This window comes from Bufo bufo, chromosome 1 (genome assembly GCF_905171765.1).
Source record: "Bufo bufo chromosome 1, aBufBuf1.1, whole genome shotgun sequence".
Classification (NCBI taxonomy): domain Eukaryota; kingdom Metazoa; phylum Chordata; class Amphibia; order Anura; family Bufonidae; genus Bufo; species Bufo bufo.
In genome coordinates, this window is record NC_053389.1 from 785,798,505 (window position 1) to 785,820,246 (window position 21,742).

Sequence of the window (21,742 nt, forward strand, 5' to 3'; positions counted from 1 at the left end):
AAGGGGTGTGGTCTAATGACATCAACACCCTATATTAGGTGTGCATAATTATTAGGCAACTTCCTTTCCTTTTGGCAAAATGTTTCAAAAGAAGGACTTGACAGGCTCAGAAAAGTCAAAAATAGTGAGATATCTTGCACAGGGTCGCAAGAAGCGCGTGGAAAAACCAAGGCGCAAAATAACTGCCCATGAACTGAGAAAAGTCAAGCGTGCAGCTGCCAAGATGCCACTTGCCACCAGTTTGGCCATATTTCAGAGCTGCAACATCACTGGAGTGCCCAAAAGCACAAGGTGTGCAATACTCAGAGACATGGCCAAGGTAAGAAAGGCTGAAAGACGACCACCACTGAACAAGACACACAAGCTGAAACGTCAAGACTGGGCCAAGAAATATCTCAAGACTGATTTTTCTAAGGTTTTATGGACTGATGAAATGAGAGTGAGTCTTGATGGGCCAGATGGATGAGCCCGTGGCTGGATTGGTAAAGGGCAGAGAGCTCCAGTCCGACTCAGACGCCAGCAAGGTGGAGGTGGAGTACTGGTTTGGGCTGGTATCATCAAAGATGAGCTTGTGGGGCCTTTTCAGGTTGAGGATGGAGTCAAGCTCAACTCCCAGTCCTACTGCCAGTTTCTGGAAGACACCTTCTTCAAGCAGTGGTACAGGAAGAAGTCTGCATCCTTCAAGAAAAACATGATTTTCATGCAGGACAATGCTCCATCACACGCGTCCAAGTACTCCACAGAGTGGCTGGCAAGAAAGGGTATAAAAGAAGAAAATCTAATGACATGGCCTCCTTGTTCACCTGATCTGAACCCCATTGAGAACCTGTGGTCCATCATCAAATGTGAGATTTACAAGGAGGGAAAACAGTACACCTCTCTGAACAGTGTCTGGGAGGCTGTGGTTGCTGCTGCACGCAATGTTGATGGTGAACAGATCAAAACACTGACAGAATCCATGAATGGCAGGCTTTTGAGTGTCCTTGCAAAGAAAGGTGGCTATATTGGTCACTGATTTGTTTTTGTTTGTTTTTGAATGTCAGAAATGTATATTTGTGAATGTTGAGATGTTATATTGGTTTCACTGGTAAAAATAAATAATTGAAATGGGTATATATTTGTTTTTTGTTAAGTTGCCTAATAATTATGCACAGTAATAGTCACCTGCACACACAGATATCCCCCTAAAATAGCTAAAACTAAAAACAAACTAAAAACTACTTCCAAAAATATTCAGCTTTGATATTAAGAGTTTTTTGGGTTCATTGAGAACATGGTTGTTGTTCAATAATAAAATTAATACTCAAAAATACAACTTGCCTAATAATTCTGCACTCCCTGTATGCCCCCCATAGAAGATACAGTCAATGTTCGTTTGCGAGCTGATCATTGGAATCAGGAATGAATGTTTCTGTAAATAGCCCTTTCAGCAATGTACAGTATATCATTTGTGCAGTGCATGGTGGTGGTGGCGCCAACAGCACTGTGTAACACTGTTTATTAGGCAACTATAGGTATGTATTACTTGGCCACTGTATGGTGCTGTTATTTGGGCACTATACTGTATACACACTGTATGGTGCTGTTATTTGGGCACTATACTACACTGTTAAAAAAAAAATAAAGGGAACACTTAAACAACACAATGTAACTCCAAGTCAATCACACTGTGAAATCAAACTGTCCACTTAGGAAGCAACACTGAGTGACAATCAATTTCACATGCTGTTGTGCAAATGGGATAGACAACAGGTGGAAATTATAGGCAATTAGCAAGACACCCCCAATAAAGGAGTGGTTCTGCAGGTGGTGACCACAGACCATTTCTCAGTTCCTATGCTTCCTGGCTGATGTTTTGGTCACTTTTGAATGCTGGCGGTGCTTTCACTCTAGTGGTAGCATGAGACGGAGTCTACAACCCACACAAGTGGCTCAGGTAGTGCAGCTTATCCAGGATGGCACATCAATGCGAGCTGTGGCAAGAAGGTTTGCTGTGTCTGTCAGCGTAGTGTCCAGAGCATGGAGGCGCTACCAGGAGACAGGCCAGTACATCAGGAGATGTGGAGGAGGCCGTAGGAGGGCAACAACCCAGCAGCAGGACCGCTACCTCCGCCTTTGTGCAAGGAGGAACAGGAGGAGCAATGCCAGAGCCCTGTAAAATGACCTCCAGGAGGCCACAAATGGGCATGTGTCTGTTCAAACCTTCAGAAACAGACTCCATGAGGGTGATATGAGGGCCCGACGTCCACAGGTGGGGGTTGTGCTTACAGCCCAACACCGTGCAGGACGTTTGGCATTTGCCAGAGAACACCAAGATTGGCAAATTCGCCACTGGCGCCCTGTGCTCTTCACAGATGAAAGCAGGTTCACACTGAGCACATGTGACAGACGTGACAGAGTCTGGAGACGCCGTGGAGAACGTTCTGCTGCCTGCAACATCCTCCAGCATGATCGGTTTGGCATTGGGTCAGTAGTGGGGTGGCATGTCTTTGGAGGGCCGCACAGCCCTCCATGTGCTCGCCAGAGCTAGCCTGACTGCCATTAGGTACCGAGATGAGATCCTCAGACCCCTTGTGAGACCATATGCTGGTGCGGTTGGCCCTGGGTTCCTCCTAATGCAAGACAATGCTAGACCTCATGTGGCTGGAGTGTGTCAGCAGTTCCTGCAAGATGAAGGCATTGATGCTATGGACTGGCCCGCCCGTTCCCCAGACCTGAATCCAATTGAGCACATCTGGGACATCATGTCTCGCTCTATCCACCAACGTCACGTTGCACCACAGACTGTCCAGGAGTTGGCAGATGCTTTAGTCCAGGTCTGGGAGGAGATCCCTAAGGAGACCGTCCGCCACCTCATCAGGAGCATGCACAGGCGTTGTAGGGAGGTCATACAGGCACGTGGAGGCCACACACACTACTGAGCCTCATTTTGACTTGTTTTAAGGCCATTACATCAAAGTTGGATCAGCCTGTAGTGTGTTTTTCCACTTTAATTTTGAGTGTGACTCCAAATCCAGACCTCCATGGGTTAAAAAATTTGATTTCCATTTTTTTATTTTTGTGTGATTTTGTTGTCAGCACATTCAACTATGTAAAGAACAAAGTATTTCAGAAGAATATTTAATTAATTCAGATCTAGGATGTGTTATTTTTGTGTTCCCTTTATTTTTTTGAGCAGTGTATATAGACAGCGTATGGTGCTGTTATTTGGGCACTATACTATACAGACCCCGTATGGTGCTGTTATTTGGGCACTATACTATATACACACTGTATGGTGCTGTTATTTGGGCACTATACTATATACACACTGTATGGTGCTGTTATTTGGGCACTATACTATATACACACTGTATGGTGCTGTTATTTGGGCACTATACTATATACACACTGTATGGTACTGTTATTTGGGCACTATACTATATACACACTGTATGGTACTGTTATTTGGGCACTATACTATATACACACTGTATGGTGCTGTTATTTGGGCACTATACTATATACACACTGTATGGTGCTGTTATTTGGGCACTATACTATATAGACACCGTATAATGCTGTAACTTGGGCACTATACTATATAGACACCGTATGGTGCTGTTATTTGGGCACTATACTATATACACACTGTATGGTACTGTTATTTGGGCACTATACTATATACACACTGTATGAGGCTGTTATCTGGGCACTATACTATATACACACTGTATGGTGCTGTTATTTGGGCACTATACTATATAGACACCGTATGGTGCTGTTATTTGGGCACTATACTATATAGACACTGTATGGTGCTGTTATTTGGGCACTATACTATATAGACACCGTATGGTGCTGTTATTTGGGCACTATACTATATAGACACCGTATGGTGCTGTTATTTGGGCACTATACTATATATACACTGTATGGTGCTGTTATCTGGGCACTATACTATATATACATTGTATGAGGCTGTTATTTGGGCACTATACTATATATACATTGTATGAGGCTGTTATTTGGGCACTATACTATATATACACTGTATGGTGCTGTTATTTGGGCACTATACTATATAGACACTGTATGGTACTGTTATCTGGGCACTATACTATATAGACACTGTATGAGGCTGTTATTTGGGCACTATACTATATAGACACTGTATGGTGCTGTTATTTGGGCACTATACTATATACACACTGTATGGTGCTGTTATCTGGGCACTATACTATATAGACACTGTATGGTGCTGTTATTTGGGCACTATACTATATAGACACTGTATGGTGCTGTTATTTGGGCACTATACTATATACACACTGTATGGTACTGTTATCTGGGCACTATACTATATAGACACTGTATGAGGCTGTTATTTGGGCACTATACTATATATACACTGTATGGTGCTGTTATTTGGGCACTATACTATATAGACACTGTATGGTGCTGTTATTTGGGCACTATACTATATATACACTGTATGGTACTGTTATTTGGGCACTATACTATATATACACTGTATGGTGCTGTTATTTGGGCACTATACTATATACACACTGTATGGTGCTGTTATTTGAGCACTATACTATATAGACACTGTATGGTGCTGTTATTTGGGCACTATACTATATAGACAGCGTATGGTGCTGTTATTTGGGCACTATACTATATAGACACTGTATGGTGCTGTTATTTGGGCATTATACTATATAGATGCCATATGGTGCTGTTATTTGGGCACTATACTATATACACACTGTATGGTGCTGTTATTTGGGCACTATACTATATAGACACTGTATGGTGCTGTTATTTGGGCACTATACTATATACACACTGTATGGTGCTGTTATTTGGGCACTATACTATATACACACTGTATGGTGCTGTTATTTGGGCACTATACTATATAGACACTGTAGGGTGCTGTTATTTGGGCACTATACTATATAGACACTGTATGAGGCTGTTATTTGGGCACTATACTATATAGACACCGTATAGTGCTGTTATTTGGGCACTATACTATATACACACTGTATGGTGCTGTTATTTGGGCACTATACTATATACACACTGTATGGTGCTGTTATTTGGGCACTATACTATATACACACTGTATGGTGCTGTTATTTGGGCACTATACTATATAGGCACTGTATGAGGCTGTTATTTGGGCACTATACTATATAGGCACTGTATGAGGCTGTTATTTGGGCACTATACTATATATACACTGTATGGTGCTGTTATTTGGGCACTATACTATATAGGCACTGTATGAGGCTGTTATTTGGGCACTATACTATATAGACACTGTATGGTGCTGTTATTTGGGCACTATACTATATACACACTGTATGAGGCTGTTATCTGGGCACTATACTATATACACACTGTATGGTGCTGTTATTTGGGCACTATACTATATACACACTGTATGAGGCTGTTATTTGGGCACTATACTATATACACACTGTATGGTGCTGTTATTTGGGCACTATACTATATAGACACCGTATGGTGCTGTTATTTGGGCACTATACTATATAGACACCGTATGGTGCTGTTATTTGGGCACTATACTATATAGACACTGTATGGTGCTGTTATTTGGGCACTATACTATATAGACACCGTATGGTGCTGTTATTTGGGCACTATACTATATAGACACTGTATGGTGCTGTTATTTGGGCACTATACTATATATACACCGTATGGTGCTGTTATTTGGGCACTATACTATATAGACACCGTATGGTGCTGTTATTTGGGCACTATACTATATATACACTGTATGGTGCTGTTATCTGGGCACTATACTATATATACATTGTATGAGGCTGTTATTTGGGCACTATACTATATATACATTGTATGAGGCTGTTATTTGGGCACTATACTATATATACACTGTATGGTGCTGTTATTTGGGCACTATACTATATAGACACTGTATGGTACTGTTATCTGGGCACTATACTATATAGACACTGTATGAGGCTGTTATTTGGGCACTATACTATATAGACACTGTATGGTGCTGTTATTTGGGCACTATACTATATACACACTGTATGGTGCTGTTATCTGGGCACTATACTATATAGACACTGTATGGTGCTGTTATTTGGGCACTATACTATATAGACACTGTATGGTACTGTTATCTGGGCACTATACTATATAGACACTGTATGAGGCTGTTATTTGGGCACTATACTATATATACACTGTATGGTGCTGTTATTTGGGCACTATACTATATAGACACTGTATGGTGCTGTTATTTGGGCACTATACTATATATACACTGTATGGTACTGTTATTTGGGCACTATACTATATATACACTGTATGGTGCTGTTATTTGGGCACTATACTATATACACACTGTATGGTGCTGTTATTTGAGCACTATACTATATAGACACTGTATGGTGCTGTTATTTGGGCACTATACTATATAGACAGCGTATGGTGCTGTTATTTGGGCACTATACTATATAGACACTGTATGGTGCTGTTATTTGGGCATTATACTATATAGATGCCATATGGTGCTGTTATTTGGGCACTATACTATATACACACTGTATGGTGCTGTTATTTGGGCACTATACTATATAGACACTGTATGGTGCTGTTATTTGGGCACTATACTATATACACACTGTATGGTGCTGTTATTTGGGCACTATACTATATAGGCACTGTATGGTGCTGTTATCTGGGCACTATACTATATACACACTGTATGGTGCTGTTATTTGGGCACTATACTATATAGACACTGTAGGGTGCTGTTATTTGGGCACTATACTATATAGACACTGTATGAGGCTGTTATTTGGGCACTATACTATATAGACACCGTATAGTGCTGTTATTTGGGCACTATACTATATACACACTGTATGGTGCTGTTATTTGGGCACTATACTATATACACACTGTATGAGGCTGTTATTTGGGCACTATACTATATACACACTGTATGGTGCTGTTATTTGGGCACTATACTATATACACACTGTATGGTGCTGTTATTTGGGCACTATACTATATAGGCACTGTATGAGGCTGTTATTTGGGCACTATACTATATAGGCACTGTATGAGGCTGTTATTTGGGCACTATACTATATATACACTGTATGGTGCTGTTATTTGGGCACTATACTATATAGGCACTGTATGAGGCTGTTATTTGGGCACTATACTATATAGACACTGTATGGTGCTGTTATTTGGGCACTATACTATATAGACACTGTATGGTGCTGTTATTTGGGCACTATACTATATAGACACTGTATGGTGCTGTTATTTGGGCACTATACTATATACACACTGTATGGTACTGTTATTTGGGCACTATACTATATATACATTGTATGGTGCTGTTATTTGGGCACTATACTATATAGACACTGTATGGTGCTGTTATTTGGGCACTATACTATATATACACTGTAGGGTGCTGTTATTTGGGCACTATACTATATAGACACTGTATGAGGCTGTTATTTGGGCACTATACTATATAGACACCGTATAGTGCTGTTATTTGGGCACTATACTATATACACACTGTATGGTACTGTTATTTGGGCACTATACTATATATACACTGTATGGTGCTGTTATTTGGGCACTATACTATATACACACTGTATGGTACTGTTATTTGGGCACTATACTATATACACACTGTATGGTGCTGTTATTTGGGCACTATACTATATACACACTGTATGGTGCTGTTATTTGGGCACTATACTATATAGACACTGTATGAGGCTGTTATTTGGGCACTATACTATATACACACTGTATGGTGCTGTTATTTGGGCACTATACTATATAGGCACTGTATGAGGCTGTTATTTGGGCACTATACTATATACACACTGTATGGTGCTGTTATTTGGGCACTATACTATATAGACACTGTATGAGGCTGTTATTTGGGCACTATACTATATACACACTGTATGGTGCTGTTATTTGGGCACTATACTATATACACACTGTATGGTGCTGTTATTTGGGCACTATACTATATACACACTGTATGGTGCTGTTATCTGGGCACTATACTATATAGACACTGTATGAGGCTGTTATTTGGGCACTATACTATATATACACTGTATGGTGCTGTTATTTGGGCACTATACTATATACACACTGTATGGTGCTGTTATCTGGGCACTATACTATATAGACACCGTATGGTGCTGTTATTTGGGCACTATACTATATAGACACCGTATGGTGCTGTTATTTGGGCACTATACTATATATACACTGTATGGTGCTGTTATCTGGGCACTATACTATATACACACTGTATGGTGCTGTTATTATGGGCACTATACTATATATACATTGTATGAGGCTGTTATTTGGGCACTATACTATATACACACTGTATGGTGCTGTTATTTGGGCACTATACTATATATACACTGTATGGTGCTGTTATTTGGGCACTATACTATATAGGCACTGTATGGTGCTGTTATCTGGGCACTATACTATATATACACTGTATGGTGCTGTTATTTGGGCACTATACTATATAGACACTGTATGGTGCTGTTATTTGGGCACTATACTATATAGGCACTGTATGGTGCTGTTATTTGGGCACTATACTATATACACACTGTATGAGGCTGTTATTTGGGCACTATACTATATAGACACCGTATGGTGCTGTTATTTGGGCACTATACTATATATACACTGTATGGTGCTGTTATTTGGGCACTATACTATATAGGCACTGTATGGTGCTGTTATCTGGGCACTATACTATATATACACTGTATGGTGCTGTTATTTGGGCACTATACTATATAGACACTGTATGGTGCTGTTATTTGGGCACTATACTATATAGGCACTGTATGGTGCTGTTATTTGGGCACTATACTATATAGACACTGTATGAGGCTGTTATCTGGGCACTATACTATATACACACTGTATGGTGCTGTTATTTGGGCACTATACTATATATACACTCTATGGTGCTGTTATTTGGGCACTATACTATATACACACTGTATGAGGCTGTTATCTGGGCACTATACTATATACACACTGTATGGTGCTGTTATTTGGGCACTATACTATATAGACACTGTATGGTGCTGTTATTTGGGCACTATACTATATAGACACTGTATGGTGCTGTTATCTGGGCACTATACTATATATACACTGTATGGTGCTGTTATTTGGGCACTATACTATATAGGCACTGTATGGTGCTGTTATTTGGGCACTATACTATATACACACTGTATGGTACTGTTATTTGGGCACTATACTATATAGACACTGTATGGTGCTGTTATTTGGGCACTATACTATATAGGCACTGTATGGTGCTGTTATTTGGGCACTATACTATATACACACTGTATGGTGCTGTTATTTGGGCACTATACTATATAGGCACTGTATGGTGCTGTTATTTGGGCACTATACTATATAGGCACTGTAGGGTGCTGTTATTTGGGCACTATACTATATAGGCACTGTATGGTGCTGTTATTTGGGCACTATACTATATACACACTGTATGGTACTGTTATTTGGGCACTATACTATATAGACACTGTATGGTGCTGTTATTTGGGCACTATACTATATAGGCACTGTATGGTGCTGTTATTTGGGCACTATACTATATACACACTGTATGGTGCTGTTATTTGGGCACTATACTATATACACACTGTATGAGGCTGTTATTTGGGCACTATACTATATATACACTGTATGGTGCTGTTATTTGGGCACTATACTATATATACACTGTATGGTGCTGTTATTTGGGCACTATACTATATATACACTGTATGGTGCTGTTATTTGGGCACTATACTATATACACACTGTATGAGGCTGTTATCTGGGCACTATACTATATAGACACTGTATGGTGCTGTTATTTGGGCACTATACTATATATACACTGTATGGTGCTGTTATTTGGGCATTAAACTATATAGACACTGTATGGTGCTGTTATTTGGGCACTATACTATATATACACTGTATGGTACTGTTATTTGGGCACTATACTATATATACACTGTATGGTGCTGTTATTTGGGCACTATACTATATATACACTGTATGAGGCTGTTATCTGGGCACTATACTATATAGACACTGTATGGTGCTGTTATTTGGGCACTATACTATATATACACTGTATAGTGCTGTTATTTGGGCATTATACTATATAGATGCCATATGGTGCTGTTATTTGGGCACTATACTATATAGACTGCGAACCAAGTAGTGCATGTCTCCACATGCATTCACACAACCATATTTTCAGTCCGCATCCGATCCACATTTTTTTGCGGATCAGATGTGTACCCATTCATTTCAACTGGGCCGCAAAAGATGCAGTCAGCACATTGTGTCTGTTCCGCAGCCCTGCAAAAAAATAGAACCCCTCCTATTCTTGTCCATTTTTATAACATAGTGCGGGACTTCAAAATGCGGGATGCACACAGCCGGTATCCATGTTTTGCGGATCAGCAATATGCAAACTGCAAACCGGATATGTTCATGTAAAAGGGGCCTAAGATGTCATGCACAAGACTGTATGAGTTTTGCTTTCTGCAAAATTCGGATCCACAAAATAGAGACGATGTCCGTATAGCACCTTTTTTTGCGGACCCTTTGTCTTCATTGAGTCTGTGGACTGCATTTTGTTGCTGAGAATAGGACATGTTCTATCTTTTGCTGAATAGAAACATAGACCGCAAAATGCATATGGTCGTGTGCATGAGGCCTAAAATCAATGGGTACGTGATACGTGAGGTTGGACCCCAGCTGATCAAAAAATTACGCCATATCCTTCGGAGAAACCATCACATTTACAGGATGGGAAACAAAAATGTCACATAAAAGCTGAAAACGAGCCCATTGCAGCAATGTTTAGCGACCCCCCCAGTCCACCGCCACTTCCCTCCTACAGCCACATATTTATGAGTTCCCCTATAAATTTAAATCTGCGGTGGGATCCTTTCCAGACAAGGCAAATATCGTTTAGGATGTAATTCTAGCTGCAGCTATATCCCTCATTGCTCAGCATATCTCTACAGCAGGCGGAAAGAGTTAATGCCTGTAAAAATTGGTGTGCGAGAAAGGCCCGAAAACCTCAGCCCTCAGCGCAGTCCCATCTGATGGAGAACATCTGTTCTGTAATGCTAGGCAGGCACAGGAGATGACACATGTGGGCTGAGATGTCACATCTTACGTGAACCCTTATTAGCTACAGCCCAAGCCACTTTTGGGGCTGGGAGAATACACAGAGAATGGGTGGAAGGGCAAGAGGTCTGAATTCCAGGGTCGGAGGGTAAACAGAGCGTCAAGGGGCGAGAGGATAAATAGTCTGCAGAATAGGAGAACCTAAAAAAAATGTCCATACAATGCCATGACAAAAAAAATTAAACATTTTTAAATTATTTTTCATCTTTTAAAATTGGAACATGCTGGTGGAGTCACCATGTACATACATTACATTACTTGTATTATACTCCAGAGCTGCACTCACTATTCTGCTGGTGGAGTCACTGTGTACATATATTACATTATTTATCCTGTACTAATCCTGAGTTACATCCTGTATTAGGCCTCTTGCACACGACCGTATGGCTTTTTCAGTGTTTTGCGGGCCGTTTTTTCCAGATCCGTTGTTCCATTTTTTGTTTCCGTTGTGTTTCCGTTTCAGTTCCGTTTTTCCGTTTCGTTTTTCCGTATGGCATATACAGTATACAGTAATTACATAGAAAAAATTGGGCTGGGCATAACATTTTCAATAGAAGGTTCCGCAAAAAACTGAATGGATACGGAAGACATACGGATGCATTTCCGTATGTGTTCCGTTTTATTTGCGGACCCATTGACTTGAGAGGAGCCACGGAACGTGATTTGCGGGCAATAATAGGACATGTTCTATCTTTCAACGGAACGGAAATATGGAAACGGAATGCATACAGAGTACAGTCCGTTTTTTTTTGCGGAACCATTGAAATTAATGGTTCCGTATACGGAATGCAAAAAACGGCCCGTAAACGGGGAAAAAAAACGGTCGCGTAAAAGAGGCCTTATACTCCAGAGCTCTACTCACTATTCTGCTGTGGGGTCAATGTGTACATACATTACATTACTTATCCTGTACTGATCCTGAGTTACATCCTGTATTATTCTCCAGAGCTGCACTCACTATTCTGCTGGTAGAGTCCCTGTGTATATGCATTACTTATCCCATACTGATCCTGAGTATATCCTGCATTATACTCCAGAGCTGCACTCACTATTCTGCTGGTTCAGTCACTGTGTACATACATTACATTACTTATCCTGTACTGATCCTGAGTTACATCCTGTATTATACTCCAGAGCTGCACTCACTATTCTGCTGGTAGAGTCACTGTGTATATGCATTACTTATCCCATACTGATCCTGAGTTACATCCTGTATTATACTCCAGAGCTGCACTCACTATTCTGCTGGTAGAGTCACTGTGTATATGCATTACTTATCCCATACTGATCCTGAGTTACATCCTGTATTATACTCCAGAGCTGCACTCACTATTCTGCTGGTAGAGTCACTGTGTATATGCATTACTTATCCCATACTGATCCTGAGTTACATCCTGTATTATACTCCAGAGCTGCACTCACTATTCTGCTGGTAGAGTCACTGTGTATATGCATTACTTATCCCATACTGATCCTGAGTTACATCCTGTATTATACTCCAGAGCTGCACTCACTATTCTGATGATAGAGTCACTGTGTATATACATTACTTATCCTATACTGATCCTGAGTATATCCTGTTTTATACTTCAGAGCTGTGCCCATACCCTAATACTTACACCAAACACTTTACAATGTGATGTGTATTTCTTTATGGGGTTTCTAAACCAGACAATCCCTCGATACCAGTGCCAGTGAGACCTGAGAAACAGACCATGGTGGACATAGATGTTACCCATGACTAAAGCTGCATTGCCGCTGTGTACCCCACCTCATTCTGTGTTAGTAATCAGATTTTTTCTAAAAATAAATCCAGGTGGAGAACCTCTTTATTTTTGGCTGTTCTGTATGTCGACAACTTATGTCATAAATACTTTCGCCATGACAAATTGTTCTGTACATTATTGATATATTACTCCATCCCGATCTCAGACTCCTCTGTTTCTAAGCTAAACCTACAACTCTGACAGATGAAGTGAAACGAAAATACATGAGCTAGCCAAGCGGCATTCTCCTACCGCTGTGCCGCACCTTTCCACAATCCACACATTTCATAAAACTAGAAATGAAATAGACATTGGGTATTAGAGAATGTCACAAGAATATTACTAATGTCACCAAACAGCATGAAAACAATCTGTATATAGGGGAGGGATCATATACATGTCAGTATAACTGCTGTAAAAACTTCTTACTGTAATATTACAATATAATATTCCATGTATCACGGCCTATATCTCCTTCTATTACTCCATATAACCTCTCCTATATCTCCTTCTATTACTCCATATAACCTCTCCTATATCTCCTCTTATTACTCCATATAACCTCTCCTATATCTCCTCCTATTACTCCATATAACCTGTCCTATATCTCCTCCTATTACTCCATATAACGTCCCCTATATCTCCTCCTATTACTCCATATAACTTCTCCTATTACTCCATATAACCTCTCCTATATCTCCTCCTATTACTCCATATAACCTTTCCTATATCTCCTCCTATTACTCCATATAACGTCCCCTATATCTCCTCCTATTTCTCCATATGAGCTATCCTATATTTCCTCCTATTACTCCATATATCCTCCTATATCTCCTCTTATTATTCTTTATATCCTCTCCTACATCCCCTCCTATTACTCCATATATCCTCTCCTATAGCTCCTCCTGTAACTCCATATAACCTCTCCTATATCTCCTCTTATATCTCCTCCTATTACTCCATATATCCTCTCCTATATCTTCTCCTATTACTCCATATAACCTCTCCTATATCTCCTCCTGTTACTCCATATAACCTCTCCTATATCTCATCTTATTACTCCATATAACCTCTCCTATATCTTCTATTACTCCATATAACCTCTCCTATATTTCCTCTTATATCTCCTCCTATTACTCCATATAACCTCTCCTATATCTCCTCCTATTACTTTATATATCCTCTCCTATATCTCCTCCTATTACTCCATATATCCTCTCCTATATCTCCTCCTATTACTCCATATAACCTCTCCTTTATCTCCTCCTATTACCCCATATATCCTCTCCTATATCTCCTCCTATTACTCCATGTAATCTCTCCTATATCTCCTCCTATTACTCCATATACCCTCTCCTATATCTCCTCCTATAACTCCATATAACCTCTCCTATAGCTCCTCCTGTAACTCCATATAACCTCTCCTATATCTCCTCTTATATCTCCTCCTATTACTCCATATATCCTCTCCTATATCTTCTCCTATTACTCCATATAACCTCTCCTATATCTCCTCCTGTTACTCCATATAACCTCTCCTATATCTCATCTTATTACTCCATATAACCTCTCCTATATCTTCTATTACTCCATATAACCTCTCCTATATTTCCTCTTATATCTCCTCCTATTACTCCATATAACCTCTCCTATATCTCCTCCTATTACTTTATATATCCTCTCCTATATCTCCTCCTATTACTCCATATACCCTCTCCTATATCTCCTCCTATTACTCCATATATCCTCTCCTATATCTCCTCCTATTACCCCATATAACCTCTCCTATATCTCCTCCTATTACCCCATATATCCTCTCCTATATCTCCTCCTATTACTCCATGTAATCTCTCCTATATCTCCTCCTATTACTCCATATACCCTCTCCTATACCTCCTCCTATTACTCCATATATCCTCTCCTGTATCTCCTATTACTCCATATAACCTCTCCTATATCTCTCCCTATTACTCCATAAAACCTCTCCTATATCTCCTCCTATTACTCCATATAACCTTTCCTATATCTCCTCCTATTACTCCATATATCCTCTCCTATATCTCTCCCTATTACTCCATATAACCTCTCCTATATCTCCTCCTATTACTCCATATAACCTCTCCTATATCTACACCTATTACTCCATATAACCTCTCCTATATCTCCTCCTATTACTCCATATAACCTTTCCTATATCTCCTCCTATTACTCCGTGTAACCTCTCCTATATCTACACCTATTACTCCATATAACCTCTCCTATATCTCCTCCTATTACTCCATATAACCTTTCCTATATCTCCTCCTATTACTCCGTGTAACCTCTCCTCAATCTCCTCCTATTACTCCATATAAGATCTTCTATATGGCTTCCCTTTATTTCATATGACTACTATACAATGTCTGTACTGTTCTTCTTAAAACTTATGCCTCCTTACAACTTCCATACGTCCATGCTTTTTTACTTTGTTGTCTGAGTCATTGCCTTTAGTCTGCAGCTTCACACACGAGTCCATTGTTTCCCTGATTGCCTTGGTTCAGCTTTGTTCCTACTACTACAGAACTATATAAATCATGGATTCCTATGCTTTATAAACATGAAATGCTTCACTTACTTGAGAATCCTCATTGCATTTCTCTGCCTTATCCTAGTTTTCCTGGCACAGTGGAAGCCCATGGTTCATCTTTCATCTCTGTTCCTTGTAACTTTCCTTTCATCTCTTCTCCCTCGTACTCCTTAGCAGACACAAAATCCCCTCATTCATCTCTGAATTCCTTTGTCTTATATTTCAGGATACAACATCCAAATCATATAATGATCTGGTCTCCTGGAACTCTCCGTCGGCCCAGGTAGCACAACAGGCAGGTCTGCGTCTGCCTTCCAAATTCATTGGTCCTGTGTGGATTTGTCTCCACCTCTCACATAGTGTGTACACATACCTAAATGCCTGCGTGCATGGTTGCTACCTCGCTTAGTATGTACATAGGAGTTGCTTATCCCCAGGAGCTAAGTCCCTGTCATTTGAAGTGGCCCATTCCCACAGTTTGAGAGTTCTGAATTAGAGACCTTCCTCGCTTAGACTTTACAGCTGTCTTTGGGAACTAGGAATGTGGGAAAGATCTGTACTGCCTCAAAAACTGCCACAAAATTCCATGTTTGATTCCATCTAAAAGTGGTTTCCCAGTTTGTACAACCCTCAAAAGGTGTTCCTTGTATGATGCAACCATCACAGGAGGTCCTAAAAAACTATTTACCTAGCAGAAATTAAAGTATTATATGGCAGCCACCGAAAACAATATGCCAGCTACACAATACGTGCACAAGATGTATCCAACAGATTGAAAGCTTCTTCTTGTCTAGAATGGACAAGTAAGGTCCATTTACGCTGGTAGATTTATGTCCAGTAACAAGATCCAATTGACACTATAGCAAGTTGTTTAGTGCTTGTTTAAAGACCTTCATATGGGCAGATAATTGCCGGAACCAACGGCTCCATCAATGGTTTCTATGTCAACATATGCTTGTTTGTTGGCTGATCAGTGGGCCCTTTCGCGAGGAAATTATTGAAACATCTCTCTTGGTCCATAATCAGCCTGTGTAAAAGGCTCATATGAATGATGAGGTGATTATGAGAGTCATAAGTATTAATTTCCCCACAGAATTCAAGAACCAGGTTGGCAGACTAAGGTCTACAAGACTGAATGCCCTACTCTTTCCCAAATGGACAAATAAGAGGTCCTCCAATGAGATGATCACCAGAGGTTCTTAAAATTTGACTAGCAGAAAATTAATTAGGGGTGGCACCCACCAAAACCATTGAACCAGATATGTACATATATTACGTTAAGTTGGATCCACCAGCTTGTTCTGAACGGACAAGTAAGGTGAGCTCCAATAATGCGTGATCACAGGAGGTCCTCAGCAAAAAATTTCCCTGTTGAAGATTGAAGTATTATTTGACACTCGCCAGAATCAATGAGCTTCCTGTGTAATATATGGTCAAGCAGAGTCCATAAGATCGATAGACTCTCTTCGACCCAAATGGACAAATAAGGCTCACACTTCAGTTATTTGACTAGTTATTTCCATCAGTTAGCCAAAACCAGTAGCGAAGCCTACTGAAAGATAAGGTATAATGGAAAGATCTGCACCTGTTCTGTGTTTTAGACCCACACCTGGTTTTGGCTCACAATAACTGATGGAAGTAACTGACCAAATAACTGAATAATGATGAGGAGGTCCTAAGTAATTTCCCTTCAGCAAAAAGTTACGTATTACTTGAATAAATGAGTAGACAATATAATTCATGGTCCACCAGAGCTTGATACCCTCTGTGTCCTAAATGGACTAGCCTGTTTCATAACATACTGGCAACGATGTGACGTTAAACCTCCATTAATAATTATTCCTAATTGATACCACTACTTTTTCATTATTGAAACCTCAATCTTATATGATATGTGATGAACTTCTGTACATCCTACCACCAAAATATCAGGGCAAGTCCTTCATTCTATTAACCAAATACTCTGTACGTCCTAACATATCTTGACTCTGCAGTGCCTAGGTCTGTTCATCCAGCAGTAGTATGGTACACAGTACTTTTTTGCACCTGTAAGAGTGCCTTCATCGTCTCCTTACCTTTCTTAGGTTTGCATTCAGCACTTTTCTAATCCCAGACGTGAAGACCCACAATCCAAATTTTACAAACTTGTTAAATCCACAGAAAAAAAAAGTGCATCCAAAGCTGAGGATCTTAACCCGAGCACATGATCCAGAATAGACCTGTAGCTGCTGTGTATCTGGACAGGTCTTCGGATCTCCTAGGCTGTAGAATGTATCCTTGTCTGCTCCAAGTCAGCATCTTAGTAAGTTGTCAACTTTCCCTCTCCCACTCGCAACTTGCCAAAGTGGGGGGTGTTTGGGGTGTGCTCACTACAGCCATGATTTTGTCCTGTGCTCTCTCTCTCTCTCTCTCTCTCTCTCTTTCTCGCTTTCTCACTTCTTCCCCCTCTTCTCCTTGAAAAACAGAATCCAGATGTTTTCCTCTACTTTTGGCTCTGGGACTCTCTGAGAAGAAGAAGAAGGGGGGGGGGGGGGGGGTTAGACGGAGAGAGGGGGCCGAGCTTAATAAAGGAGGGAGTGGGAAAAAAGGAAAGAGAAAAACAGCAATGCCTTATAGCAAAACATGTCTTTTTGGTCAGCAGCCTGAAGACAGAAGAGGACAGGGAGAATTGAGCTCTACAACCCCTTTCTGACTATCTCCTCCCCCTCGCTCTCATTCAGTGCTTGCCTTCCCCCTCCACACTCTTTGCAGGCACACAGTGACTATTCTTTACTATCTAACTAATTATGGAAACTGCAATTTCAACAAGGCAGCTGCTATATGGGGGGAGGGTTTGACTGTTTTCTTTTGTGTGTAATCTGTTCTAAGCAAGTTTTTATTTTAATATTTTTTTTGGGGGGGGTTGAGGAAGGAAAATCTGGAGTTGCATGAAGTCATGTATGTAAGCGTAAGGTTAAACTGAACCACAAGGTAACCTGCTGACAGTGACGAGATTAGGAGGTAAAGGGTCATCTCTGTGTATACTGTGACAGTATCCTCTGCCACTCCTGGGCCCCCATGCAAAGTCTGCACCAGGGCCCTTGAACCATCACACTATTATGTGACAGTCCTTCTAGAGTTCTTCCAAACATCGGGACATGAGAGTAAAGAAAGTTCTAAGACAGGGATCAGCAACCTTCAGCAGCTACAACTCCCAGCATGCACACTTGCTTGGCTGCTCTCAGAACTCTCATAGAAGTCACTAGAGCATGCTGGGGGTTGTACTTTCACAACAGCTGGAGTACTGGAGGTTGCTGACCCCCTGGTCTAAGAGGTGGTACGGGGCGTGGTGTTAACGATAGAAAATTAGATGAAATTCAGCCACAAATTGCTCAAAAATGAAGAAAATGTGTGTGTGGGGGGGATTTATGATAATGGTAATATTTAAAGTCCACTTTCTTTGAGTCTGCGTTTGCGTACTTTGCACCAAATTTATCAAATGGTGCACATTGTTTGTCAAATTTGCCGTATCTTAAACCTAACACTATTGGGGGCAGTGTATTAAAGCGCTACGTCAGTTTTCTGGTGTAGAAAAGTTTCTAATTTAGTGGCGAGTTGGAGTTTTTGACAAAATGGGCAACCTTTGAGCTGGTTCTGACACCCTTGTCACTTTTCCATTGGCGTGGGTGGAAGAGGGGGGCCACCGGCAAGACCTCCACGGCTCGACTCATTTAACATGTGCGTAGAGAGCTGGAGCATCACTAATGAACATAGATCAAAACTGGAGCAAGTGGTGAAAGAAATGCCTAAAGTCGCACATTGTGGCGCAAATAAACATAAAGAGGCCAAAAAGCCTATATCGCAGCAAAACGTATGTGTTTCAGAAACTTTTTGCATGTTCCTCTGCAATTTTTGGGGAGTGCTAGCTCAGTTACCTGCATGGTTCCCGTAGAAGTGAATGGAGCCGCGTCTATGCTTGTGCGATGCGCTCTGCTTTCATCTCTATGGGACTGCCGAGACTCCTAAAGAAATGAATGGAGAGGACACCGCTCATGCGCAGAGCGCTCTCCTTTAATTTCAGGGGCCCATTCTGGAGATAGGTTTAGCTCTCAGAGGTGGGACCTGCATCTATCTATCATCACATCAATGTCCCAGGTGACACAACCGCTTTAAGGCTGAAGTCATACCATACTTATGCTGCACGGTCGAGATATACGTCTGATATCACATTAGATGCTAGTTCCTATTTTGCAGACGCTGGTGCTGTTTGTCCTCTTATTGTTAGCACTTGATTGCAGTGGTTGCTGACTGAGATGATGGAGGACACGTCTCAGGAAGTCCTGGTGACCTGTAAGGCGCCTGTGGTGGAGGTTGGTCATCACATGATCCAGCGTGCCTCGGGCACACAGCACGCTCATGTGGTTGTTAGTACATAGGAGAGCTGCACTCACTAGTCTGCTGGTGGAATCACTGTGTACATACATGACTTATCCTGTACTGATCCTGACTAAATTTTGGGGGGGAGCTGGCAGTATGGGGGCATCTGGCATTTCTTACAGCCCCATTTTTGGGGAGTGGCACTCTGGGGGCATTTATTTCTTGATCATTTTGGGGGGCACTATGATGCCATTTCTTACTGGCACATTATGGGGGGGGGGGGGCACCATGGGGGAGAGGAGCACTATGGGGGCATCTGGGGGCTCTAAAGGGTCTTTTTTTTATTGGCACATTATGGAGGGCACTATGGGGAGAGTGGCACTATGGGGCATTATTTGGGTGCACTAAGAAGGGGCATTTTTTACTGACACATTATGGGGGAGAGGAGCACTATAGGGGCATCTGCTGGGGGCACTAAGTAGGGGTATTTTATACTGGCATATTATGGGGACACTATGGAGAAGGGGGAGAGGAGCACTATGAGGGCATTTATTGGGGCACTATATAGGGGTATTTTATACTGGCATACATTATGGGTGCATTAGCTCAACTGCGGGCACAAAGCGGGGGTATTTCATATACTGACATATTATAAGGAGAATTATTACTACTAGGGGGTATTAGCTTTACTACTACTGGGGGGCTATGAGGAACATGATTACTAGTATGGGCACTATAGGGGCATTATTACTACTAAGTGTGCTCTGGCAGAGAATTATTTCTATTGGTGGGAATCTGGGGAGCACTGTTACTTTGGGGGGCACCCTGCCACAGTATCAGCTTAGCACAATTATTTTGGGGGGACATTATCTTTATACTATTAGTGTCTGGGCGCAGTTATTTTTTAGAGCACTGTGTGCCAATAATTGTTGAAGGGGGCACTATCTGTGTGGTAGTAGTATTTCCAGGGGGACTGTTTCTGCAGTATAGTATTGGGGGCACAGTATTGGGGGCACTACCTGTGTGGTAGCAGTATTTCCAGGGGGACTGTTTCTGCAGTATAGTATTGGGGGCACAGCGGGCACAGTATTGGGGGTGGCAGGAAAGGGTGTTCAGAAGATGTGAAGATGATGGAAATGTGGGAAACTAATGTCTGTTTCTCAATCTCTGCAGAGATGGGAGATGGCTGAAAAATCATCATGGCGGTCTGATCTGAATGGAGAAGATGAGGAAAGAGAACGTCTACAACAAAGGTGACATCACTGGATGTAAGAGGTATGGGGCGCTATGTAGGAGAGGAGATGCTCCGGCTCCTCTTCCTGCCATTTGCAGAAGGAGGATTCAGAGCTGGGTGAGGACAGCCAAAGGGGGCAGCAGGCCACGGGCGGGTGGCTGATGGTGGGGGGAACCACAAGCCCTGAGCAGAATCTGGGGAGGGAGGAGAGCGGAGGAGCTTCCTGGCTGTAGCCGGTTGTCTATTGTATAATGTGAAGCAGTCAGTGCAGCCAGGACGGGCCCCCCCTCTCCGTATGATGTGTAGAGACAGGCCTCAACTATAGAATGTCAGCTGTACAGTGTTTGTTGGGAGTGGCCTATTATATGTAGGAGGGGCTTTTAATAATGGGCGGGGCTAAAACAAATCCACTTCTACAGGGCTTTTAGAAATGGGCAGGCAAAAGAATCAGTGCAGCACGCTACGTGCGCCACATTTTTTGGCTTGTATTAGTGGGAAAAAAGGGCTTATTAGGCG

At 41.4% G+C, this 21,742-nt stretch overlaps 1 protein-coding gene across 3 annotated transcripts in view; it reads right to left on the bottom strand.

The window, feature by feature from the left end:
• S1PR2 (sphingosine-1-phosphate receptor 2) overlaps positions 1-18,280 on the bottom strand; it is a 52,034-nt gene extending 33,754 nt beyond the window's left edge. For 2 of the 3 annotated variants that reach the window (XM_040414919.1, XM_040414922.1), the window contains exon 1: positions 17,712-18,280. The gene's annotated coding sequence lies outside the window, so the exon portion shown is untranslated. Of the gene's footprint in view, positions 1-15,684; positions 16,224-17,711 lie in introns of those variants that run through there. The other variant, XM_040414921.1, reaches the window with a different exon arrangement.
• Between the last annotated feature and the right edge of the window lie 3,462 nt (positions 18,281-21,742).